We start from the raw sequence: 10,498 nt of genomic DNA on the forward strand, positions 1-10,498 counted from the left end.
TAGACTCTCAGGAATTTGAACTGGAGCCAAGGTATAACATCATACCCAGGGAGGCCTTCGTTTATCCTCTTCAGAAAGAGGATTTCGAGCCAGAGCCCAGGTTTGATGAGATCACACCTGTGGAACCGTTCATTTGTCCAGTTGAGTCATTTTAATTTTTTTTCGTAGTTGTTAGTTAGGCCATTTTACAATTGTTTGCTTAGGAGTTAGTTAGGTCTTTTTAAATTGCGTAGGAGTTAGGTGTTTTTTATACTTGTTTGCTTAGGAGTTAGTTGTTTTTTATAGTTGTTTGCTTAGTAGTTAGGTGTTTTTTATAATTGTTTGCTTAGGAGTTAGTTGTTTTTTATAGTTGTTTGCTTAGTAGTTAGTTGTTTTTTATAATTGTTTGCTTAGGAGTTAGTTGTTTTTTATAGTTGTTTGCTTAGTAGTTAGGTGTTTTTTATAGTTGTTTGCTTAGTAGTTAGTTGTTTTTTATAGTTGTTTGCTTAGTAGTTAGGTGTTTTTTATAGTTGTTTGCTTAGTAGTTAGTTGTGTTTTATAGTTGTTTGCTTAGTAGTTAGGTGTTTTTTATAGTTGTTTGCTTAGTAGTTAGATAGGTTTTTAAATTGCTTAGGAGTTAGTTAGGTCTTTTTAAATTGCTTAGTAGTTAGGTCATTCTACAATTGTTTGCCTAGCAGTTACAGTGGATATAAAAACTACACACAGACTTTTATATCAACCTGCAAAGAGCTGCCACAGGATCAAATGGATCTCGTTATTCAAAGATATCAGTCAGGTGAAGGCTACAGAAGAATTTCCAATTCATTAAGTATTGCCATGGAACAATGTGAAGATTGTCATCATCAAGTGGAGAAAACATGGCACAATCGTGACATTACCAAGAACAGGACGTCCATCCAAAATTGATAAGACAAGAAGAAAACTGGTGAGGGAGGCTGAAGAGAGACCGACAGCAACACTGAAGGAGCTGCAAGAATTTCTGGCAAGTACTGGCTGGACTACAGTACGTGACAACAATCTCTGTCTTCTTCATATGTCTGGGCTATGGGGTAGGGTGGCAAGACAGAAGCCTTATATCTCAAAAAAAATCTTCAAAGCCCGGCTAAATTTTGCGAAGACATCTGAAATCTCCCAAACACATGTGGAAAATGTGTTATGGCCTGATGAAACCAAGGTTGAACGTTTTGGACACAATTCCAAAAGGTATATTTGGGGCAAAAAAACACTGCCTCTCACCAAAAGAACCCCATACCTACAGTTAAGCATGGTGGTGGTAGCATCATGCTTTGGGGCTGTTTTGCTTCAGCTGGAACCGGAGCCTTAAGGTAAGGTAAGGCAAGGTAAGGTAAGGTAAGGTAAGTTTATGTATAGCACATTTTCAGCAACAAGGCAATTCAAAGTGCTTTACAGGAATTAAATTTAAACCACCCTTATTCAGGGTGGACGGAATTATGAACAGTTCCAAATATCAGTCAGTGTTGGCACAAAGCCTTTGGCCTTCTGCTAGAACTTCATCTTTAAGCAGGACAACGACCTAAAAGACACGTCTAAATCAACAAAGAATGGCTTCACCGGAATAAGATTAAGGCTGTGGAATGGCCCAGCCAGAGTCCAGACCTGAATCCCATCAAACACCTATGGGGTGATCTGAAGAGGGCTGTGCACAGGAGATGCCACGCAATCTATCAGATTTGGAGCAGTTTTACAAAGAAGAGTGAGCAAATATCCCCACATCAAAATGTACCACACATTTGTTCTATCTCGACATACTGTAGTCCAGATAGAACCTATCAAGGTTCTTACTCAAAAAGACAGAGTGCTGTAATAAAAGCCAAAGGTGCTGCAATAAAGTATTGTACGTTTTTTTTATTTTATATTTGGTGTGTAGACTTTTTATATCCACTGTAGGTCTTTTTAAAAGTTTTAGTACTTGGGTCATTTTAAACTTGCTTGTTTAGTAGTTAGTTGGATGTAAAATGGCTTGTTTAGTAGTTAGTTGGTTGTAAAATGGCTTCTTTAGTAGTTAGTTGGTTGTAAAATGGCTCTTTAGTAGTTAGTTGGTTGTAAAATGGTTCTTTAGTAGTTAGGTAGTTAGGTCCTCTCCATGGGCTGCCACCTTATCGTGGTGGAGGGGTTTGAGTGTCCCAGTGATCCCAGGAGCTATGCTGTCTGGGGTTTTATGCCCCTGGTAGGGTCACCCCAGGCAGACAGGTCCTAGGTGAGGAACCAGACTAAGTGCAGCCCAAAGATCCCTTCTGATGAGTTAGAGCAATGGACTTAGTGTTCCCTTTCTGGGGCGTGGGTCACCGGGGCCCCCACTCTAGAGCCATGCCTGGAGATGGGACACGCTGGCGAGCGCCTGGTGGCCAGGCTTTACCCATGCTAACATTAGCATTATGGCTATCATTAGCATATTGAGGGTTATCGCTAGAATGTTGACAAGCACAAAGTCAGTGAACTAACAATTAGTTCGCCAACATTAGTGTATAAATTAAAATTATTCAACATAATAAACTTAGCTTAAGTGACATCAGTAGCACCTGTGATGTCACCACATGTTAATTTACATTGACTTATTCCATTAAGTATGATAATATTGCTAGTAAATATGAAATTATGTAAAATGCTTATTTTAGATTTAAGGCTAATACTAGCATGATGCAATCATAAGCATATTGAGTCACTAGTAGTATCAACATGCTAGTGACTCAATATGCTATTGATAGCCATCATGCTAACATTTGCCTTGTACCTAACATAAGCATTTCACATAATTTCATATTTATTAGCAATATTTCCCATACTGACTGGATTAGGTCAATCTAAGTAAACATGCTGGTGACATCACAGGTGCTACTGATGTCAGTGACATCACAGTGTTACCGATGTCACAGGGGCTACAGATGTCAGCACCTGTGAGTCAGTGTTACATCACACTGATGTCAGTGTTACATCACACTGATGTCAGTGTTACATCAGGTGTACTGATGTCACAGGTGCTACTGATGTCAGCACCTGTGATGTCAGTGACATCACACTGACGTCAGTGACATCACACTGATGTCAGTGTTACATCAGGTGTTACTGATGTCACTGATATAGTAGCAATATTTACCATACTGACTGCATTAGGTCAATGTAATTAAACATGCTGGTGACATCACAGGAGTCACTGTGATGTCACCTGTGATGTGTGATGACACATCACAGATGTCATTCAGTATGCTAATATCATTCAGTATGCTATAATTAGTATACAAGTTAAAATGATACAAAATGCATAAATGCTGTCTGTAACATGCGTGATGTCACCAGCATGTTAATTTACAGTGACTTAATCCATTGAGCATGATAAACATAGATAATAAATATGAAATTATGTAAAATGCCTTGTATTTTAGATACAAAGCTAATGTTAACATGAGGGCTTGGGATTGCCACTCGTCCCGTAATATATGGAATCGTATTTGGCTATTAAATGTTGCATGAACTGATACGATTTGTTGCGTATTTCTATAAATGTCCGATACACTCACCTGTCACACACACATCAACACTAAGTGAAACCATAATGACCAAAATAAAACCCAGGACAGCTCAGCTAATTGTAGTGGTGGGACCATATTCATGTCTTGATGTCTGTCATGGCAGACCGGGTGGAGTTCTGAGTAGTGTGACATCACGTGCAAAGGGTCAAAATCACTCTTGGTTACCTAGTAACTCACTCTCTGACTCTTGGTTACCTAGCAACAACTGATCAAGTTACTGGCGCAACCGTGCTCGTAACTGCTTAAAAATAAGTTATTAGCCACAGAAAACAAAATTGCACACAACGCTGGTCACAACAAGTAAATTCAGCAGAAGATATATTTATAATGATTTCTTTCTTTTCCATTTTTTTATTCAAATTTTCCTCTCAGGCAGTCTTTCTAGATTGCTTAAATACCACAGAATCAGTCTCATTTACCAAATCTCATATTGGAGCCATAAATCCATGCTTATCGAACCTTTCCTATAAGAAGTTCCTGTATGAACTGTAGTTTATTTTCCATCGACTATTTCTGATTTAAATACATTTGAAGAAATACAAAAAGAAACCAATGGAAGTGACTCTTAATTTTGCACCACTACTAGATTTAATAATTTATCGCTTTAAGAAATACTTCAATAAATGGAGTTAGTGAGTAACTTATGATCTGTAAAAATTAAGATTATCCAACACAGATGATTTTGGCACATACCGTTTATCTGTTCTTTTGAACAAAAACTGTGGCGCCATGTGTGGCTAAACCTAGAAAGCACAACAGCACAGTTTGTATGCATGTCCGAGTTTAAAAGAAATAGTAGAAAGTGCAAGGTGCAAAATAAAGATGAGATTTATGAAAGGCTTGCATAAAAGGCTTGATAAACGAGCAGCAGTGAGTCCTGCACAGGAGATGACATATCAAAGATCAAGTATCAGTCACAGTTACTGCAAGAGTTTGTGCTGAGACTGATAAATGAATGGAAAGGGTCACTGAGGACCAGAACTCAACATTATATATATATATATATATATATATAATAACACATACACACACACTCTAAGAAATAATCCTGTAAATTCATGTAAATACTGGCGTCTGTAGCTGCCAGTAGATTACCGTTCTTTCGAAAGAACGGTTTTTCTGAAAGAATGATAAAAAAAAATACAGGTAGATACGGACGCCAGGTTTTTTTTTTACCGCTCTTTAGAAAATGGTAAAAATAAAAAACAAAAAAAAACCTGGCGTCTGTGGATACCAGTAAGTTACTAGACATTTACCTTTTCAATCCTGTATTACCTTTTAAAGTGGTGTACTGTAAGTAATACTGTAATGACGCGTGAATGTAGATGTACAAATCTCACATTTCTGCTTGGTTCATCAGTGCATCACCTAATTGCAATATCTGTCCGACGTTTTCGGTGACGTCTGCTCCCACTGTATTAACACCCAGCTCCCTCGCTGCTGCCAGCTGGTCCAGGTTTAGCAAACCACGGGAAAACCAACACCTGACTCATTTAGGCTTTCCCAAATACAGTTAAACACATATATTAAGTCAGGTAACATCTAGTTGTAATATTTTGGTTCACTCAATATTTAATACATTCCTGAGCAAATCGGTTTGACTGATTAAAGTCTAAAAACATATTAGTACAGTACAGTCTTAGTTTACGATAGAACATTAATACCTAACCCAGTGTAAGCTTCTTAGAAGTGCTACAATTGGTGCGGTTCTAAAATGCATAATCAGAACTTCACATAACAGAAGAGGATGTGATAACAGTCAGAACAGAATTTTATTTAAAGGCACCACTCAAACCACATATTTCCAGTATATTCAAACATTCAAATAAATAACACATAACCATTCCTCTGAGAACTGGTAAAAAAAATAGACCTTCAAAGTCAATATATAGTTTCACCAACACTGGATTAAAAATTGAAGACTTTCAGTTTGCAGCGACATAAACTGGGTTTAACTCATTAATTTCTACAATCTTATGAACATAACACAGTTCTTAACCAAAGCATGGATGTTTCTTTATCACTAAACAAATGAAAGAAAAATTACTTCCAAAATCAAAATTCAACATGGCTGAATAATGTGGAATTCTAGAATTTACAGGGTATTAAAATGTGAACTATTAATGGTTCTCAGAGTCCAAGTGGCACTTACTTTATTAGATGCAGATGAAGGCACTGTCCAACATGGAAAAAGAAAAGACAATATAATTTAGATTCTAAATAATATGGAAACAGAAATATTTCAAAGAAAGAAAAGACAACAACTAACCTGAATGAGATGCCACTCAAGTCCATCAGGTTTTTGATGAAGGTGGAAACCTGAACATTGACTGTCACTTTTCTTTGAATGGTCTTTCCTGTGTTTTGGATACCATCTTCCCATGACCGGCTTTTGTGCCCCTTTCTGGGTCAATCCCAATGGAGGACTAAAAAACAAAATCAAAGTGGGAAAATTCCTGAAAATATAGTGTGGCATTCTGAATACAGCTGGTACAATATATAAATAAAGCTGTTTTAATTACGTAAAGAGAAATATCACCACCTTTGTCAAATGTCAATCATACTTGCTTTAAAACCATGTCATTGTAAATAGAAATACAGGAATGGTTTTACCGTTGAATGAGCCAAAGTCTTGGCTGCCTCATTGGAGGCTGAAGATGAAGATGGACAACACTGTCCTGTCTGGAATGTTGGCTGGACCCTCTCAAAGACAATATGGCCTTCAATGCTGACCATGCACAAAACTGCTTGCACACGGACTGTAATAAACCAAGCCCTTAATTGGAGAAATAAAACAAACCTCTTATTGATACAGTATGCATTTAAATGATCATCATAATAAATAGTGTCCACTCTATCAGGTAAAGTAAAGCAAGGATCTTAAACTCCTCAATTGTCGTGCAAGTCACATCAATGCTGAAAACTGTAGGCTGGATTAATGTACAGAGGTTGTAGAGGAATTTGTACTGAAGGTGAAGTGTGCTTTCAAAGTTCATCAAAAGCTACCTTGGATGATCTTGTGAAGTGTCTTTAGTGCTGCTCTTGTTTTCACCAACATGCAGGAGGAAGGGCTGTCCTGGTTGCACGGCAATGAGGAAGGTTTCAACGTTGCTTGCATCTTTGACATAATGATAAGAGACAATAATAAAATTATTAAATATATTTAGTAGCACAGCTACATTCAGATAGCAAACAAAGACAATGAGAAAGTGCTTCTACAAAGCAGAATCATTAGAATAACCACATACCTGCACATATCTGAAAACATAGTCCACAGTTTGACATGAGCTGTTTTGGATTCTTCTTGTGGCCTTTGGATGTAGGACGAAGCACATGAACCAACAGAAGAATGCCTGGTTTTCCCAGCCTGGAGGAACAACAGGATAAATAGCAGAAACATTAGGATAATAAATACAGATTTTAAAGAGAAGTGAGCAAAACTAACCAGACCCACCAAAATACTTTGTCCACCCGGTTTACCCTGGAGAGCATTTTTACCACCTACAACATAAAGCATAAAATGTCAGAAATAATTACCATGAACACAACTCAGACATTAGGCATTATAGAAATTAGTCAGCTTATAGAAGCATTCTGGCAGCATTTCTTCTGCCAACCTGTCAGAAGAAATGTGCTGAAGTCATCATAACAGGCTTCAGTCACCAACATGAAGTACTAATGAAGAAAAAAGAGTCAGCCAATGTCATTATTTATTATAATTATTATTTATAGAGACAAAAACATTTGGCTTAGCTTTGCTCGCATAGATCAAACCACCGGTTCAGCACAGCCACTCTCCCCATTATGCCATCAATAGCCGAAAACTTCAAGAAAACGACTCCGCAGCTAAATAATGTTAACTCAAACGGCCTTTCTGACAGTTTTAATATTCGTTTAACCAGCCGACACCCCGTGCTACACCTGCTTGGCTAGCTTTAGCTGCTAACAAAATAATAAACCGAGGGTGCTCACGTCAAGTCCTCGAGAAGTCCTGCAACTTTTCGATGTATCTTTACTCCAACAGACCAGGATCAGCTCTGAACAGACCTGCTAACCAGCTTTTCATTTGATTCAGGTGTGTTAACTGGAGCAGGGAAGCATCTGAAAGTTGCAGGATAGCAGCTCTCAGGGACTGGACTTGAGCATCTCTGTACTGAACAGTTGTACCGCGATATCCAAACAAATAAACTTACGTTAAGCATAAGTTGATACTGTTGCGCAAACAGAAAGTTAATGCATTCATTAAAATAATCAAAATCAAAAACCAGTGATTCTTGAGAATAGGGACAAAACAGGTCCTATGGATAAAGCACAAAATCTGAATAAAATATACACAAAATATATTTTTTTCAAATATCTGACTAAACTAACCTGGGTCATGTGAGCACAACAATGTATGTTTTCCTGGTGGTTGCTGAATATTTTTTTATTTCAAACATTGTAGTCGGTGGATGATGCTTGTAAAATCCCTTGTCCAGGAGCAGAACTCAATACATTATAATAGTTTAAAACAATTAAAGAAATACAAAAATTATACATTATGACAATTAAGTATATAAATAATTATAAAAGTATCAATAAATTGAATTAAAAATAATTTTTAGATATTTTCCAACTCCGTTGAAATTTCTCAACACCGTCAGACATGAAAAGAATGTAATAAAAAAAAAAAAAAAAAATCAGGCATTATTGGGGGGCACCAGAACTTTTGAGGACCCCATGACCTCAGTTACTGCAAGAGTTTGTGCCGAGACTGATAAATGAATGGAAAGGGTCACTGAGGGCCAGAACTCAACATATATATATATATATATATATATATATATATATATATAAAAAGCTGGTAGCTCTTGAATTGCAACAATTTCCTCAGCACACTGGCTGCAATGTGACACCTTGAGATGCCATGAGACCCAAATTCTGAACATCATGGCATGGAGTGCATCCCAGTTTTCCATGTCTGGCATATAACCATTCATTTTATCTTTAAACTGGTTCTATTGACCCTGTGTCCAGACAGAGGGATAATCAGTAGCCTAGCATCATAACCAGTTTGTTCTGAAGATCCTACAGCTTCCACTTCTCTTCCTAACATGGCGCCTCCTCACCCTGACTCTCATACTGATAGGAGGAACCACAGAGCTCTGTTAGGTTAAAGCACATCTTCTGAAGTTGGGATATTTTTTCTCAAACAGGTTCCAGCGGAATCTGGTTTGAGGTGACCAACATCTGGTTAAAATCAACCATGGAGGGGGAGGGGGACTGAGACCAAGCGACATCTGTATCATCCTGAGGGAGACCATCTCCCCTTGGGCAGACAAGCCGGCAGGAACCTGACCTAAGGAAACCGTCTTCTCCTTCCTGGAGCAAAGGAGGGGGCGAATAACAACTGTTCAAACGAGACGTCCACGTTTGGAGCCAGCACATTCTATAACACTCGGGGTCCTTGACCATCTTATTACAGACTCAGAGGCTAGATGTAGTGACCATTTGTCTCTAAACTTAAATTCAAAAATCAAAAAACTCAAAAATCGAAGGTGATCTAAAGAAATGGTGAATAAAACTCAAATAGTCACCTGATGCACCGTGGATTCTGGTTTACGCAGCAAAAAAGGATCAAAGGTCAAAATATAGTTCTTTGGTTTTAGTTGCAGATCAGGCAAAAGGTTACAGGCTTCTGCTCCTATTCCTGCACCTGCTCTCTGACTGACAATAGAAACCGATATGACTTATTGGCTGATTCTGTAGGCTGGTAAAAAACCTTATGACCACCCACGTGCATAATATGCTACCTAAGACCCACCTATTTATATCGTGAAATACCCACATCCCAACCTGAAATTAATTAACTAATTAAGTGAATTCCTAATCAAATAACTTATTCTAAACAGCAAATTAAACAAAAATTCTAATAATAAATCAACTAGGAAATAAACAATAAGAATAAACTAAACAATTTAAATTCTAAGATTTAACCAAAAAATGGGAAAATAGCTTCTACACTAGATATCCTCCTTCAAACCTGAAAAATCAAACAAAACTAACTCTGCCCGCGGCCTAATTTTTGTTGTTTTTAACTTTGTTTTATTTCTACTATATTTTTTGTGATTTTATTTTATTATTTTTATTTGCAGCAAAGTGGGGACTAAAAGGGGAGGAGAAAAAAAAAGTTAGGTTAAACGTGACAGCCAGACGGAGCGGTATGCCATATAGCTAGGATACACATACATATGCTGGACGGTGAATGTAACTCTGTATCTGATCCATTTATATGACATGTGTGGCTTGTAACATTTGATCATTTTTCTGCATTAAAGCCTGCTTTTATACAAGCAAATCTCATTATTTCTCAAGGTAATTTACACTCAGGGGTTCTGGTTGGGTCCTGAAACTGGTGGAGCATAGAAACAAAATGAACGAACTCCAACAAAACGTACAAAAGACGAGATGCTAACCAGTTTTTCCCATACATGCTAGGCTACATGACGGTGCAGCATTATCCTTATGGCACCAGTATAGTTTTTCCGTAAAGCAATATGTTTCTAATCATACTTACTTATAAAGTATATGAACGTTAGTCTTCTGTCTTGATAAAAACTGTTCACTACAAATCCCTGGTTACACCGATGGCTGCCAGTCGTTATGCTTGACAGCTGCTATCCTTTGCTCCTCGTTGAAGGTTACGCAATAAATTACAAATTCGGTTTTCAACCTTATCCGTTTCTGCAGCCGACCGTGCAGCGTCCTGTGAGCATTTTTACAGCAAAACAATCTGAATAAAAGAAATATTAAGCTACCACATGTCTGTTTTTTTATTTTTTTAACCAGCTTTAAAGGAGCGCATAGGTCGTTTTTGCCAAGGCTAGAACTGAATAATTTAACTCTCTTTTCCGGTCCTCGATATTCGCGGGTCTTCGAAGGACCCGGATGCAGACCGTGAATTCGGGCAC

General features: G+C 37.7%; 1 long non-coding RNA gene across 1 annotated transcript; it reads right to left on the reverse strand.

Annotated features, from left to right (window-relative positions):
- Positions 1 to 6,705: 6,705 nt before the first annotated feature.
- Positions 6,706 to 10,233, reverse strand: LOC145552515 (uncharacterized). Its single transcript, XR_014088584.1, has 4 exons — positions 10,105 to 10,233; positions 7,166 to 7,223; positions 7,003 to 7,049; positions 6,706 to 6,915 (listed from the first exon to the last, which is right to left on the reverse strand). It is a non-coding gene; the product is annotated as an uncharacterized LOC145552515 (long non-coding RNA).
- Positions 10,234 to 10,498: the final 265 nt, after the last annotated feature.

The sequence above is a fragment of the Poecilia reticulata genome, chromosome 8 (assembly GCF_904066995.2).
Source record: "Poecilia reticulata chromosome 8, P_reticulata-male-v2, whole genome shotgun sequence".
NCBI classification, from domain to species: domain Eukaryota; kingdom Metazoa; phylum Chordata; class Actinopteri; order Cyprinodontiformes; family Poeciliidae; genus Poecilia; species Poecilia reticulata.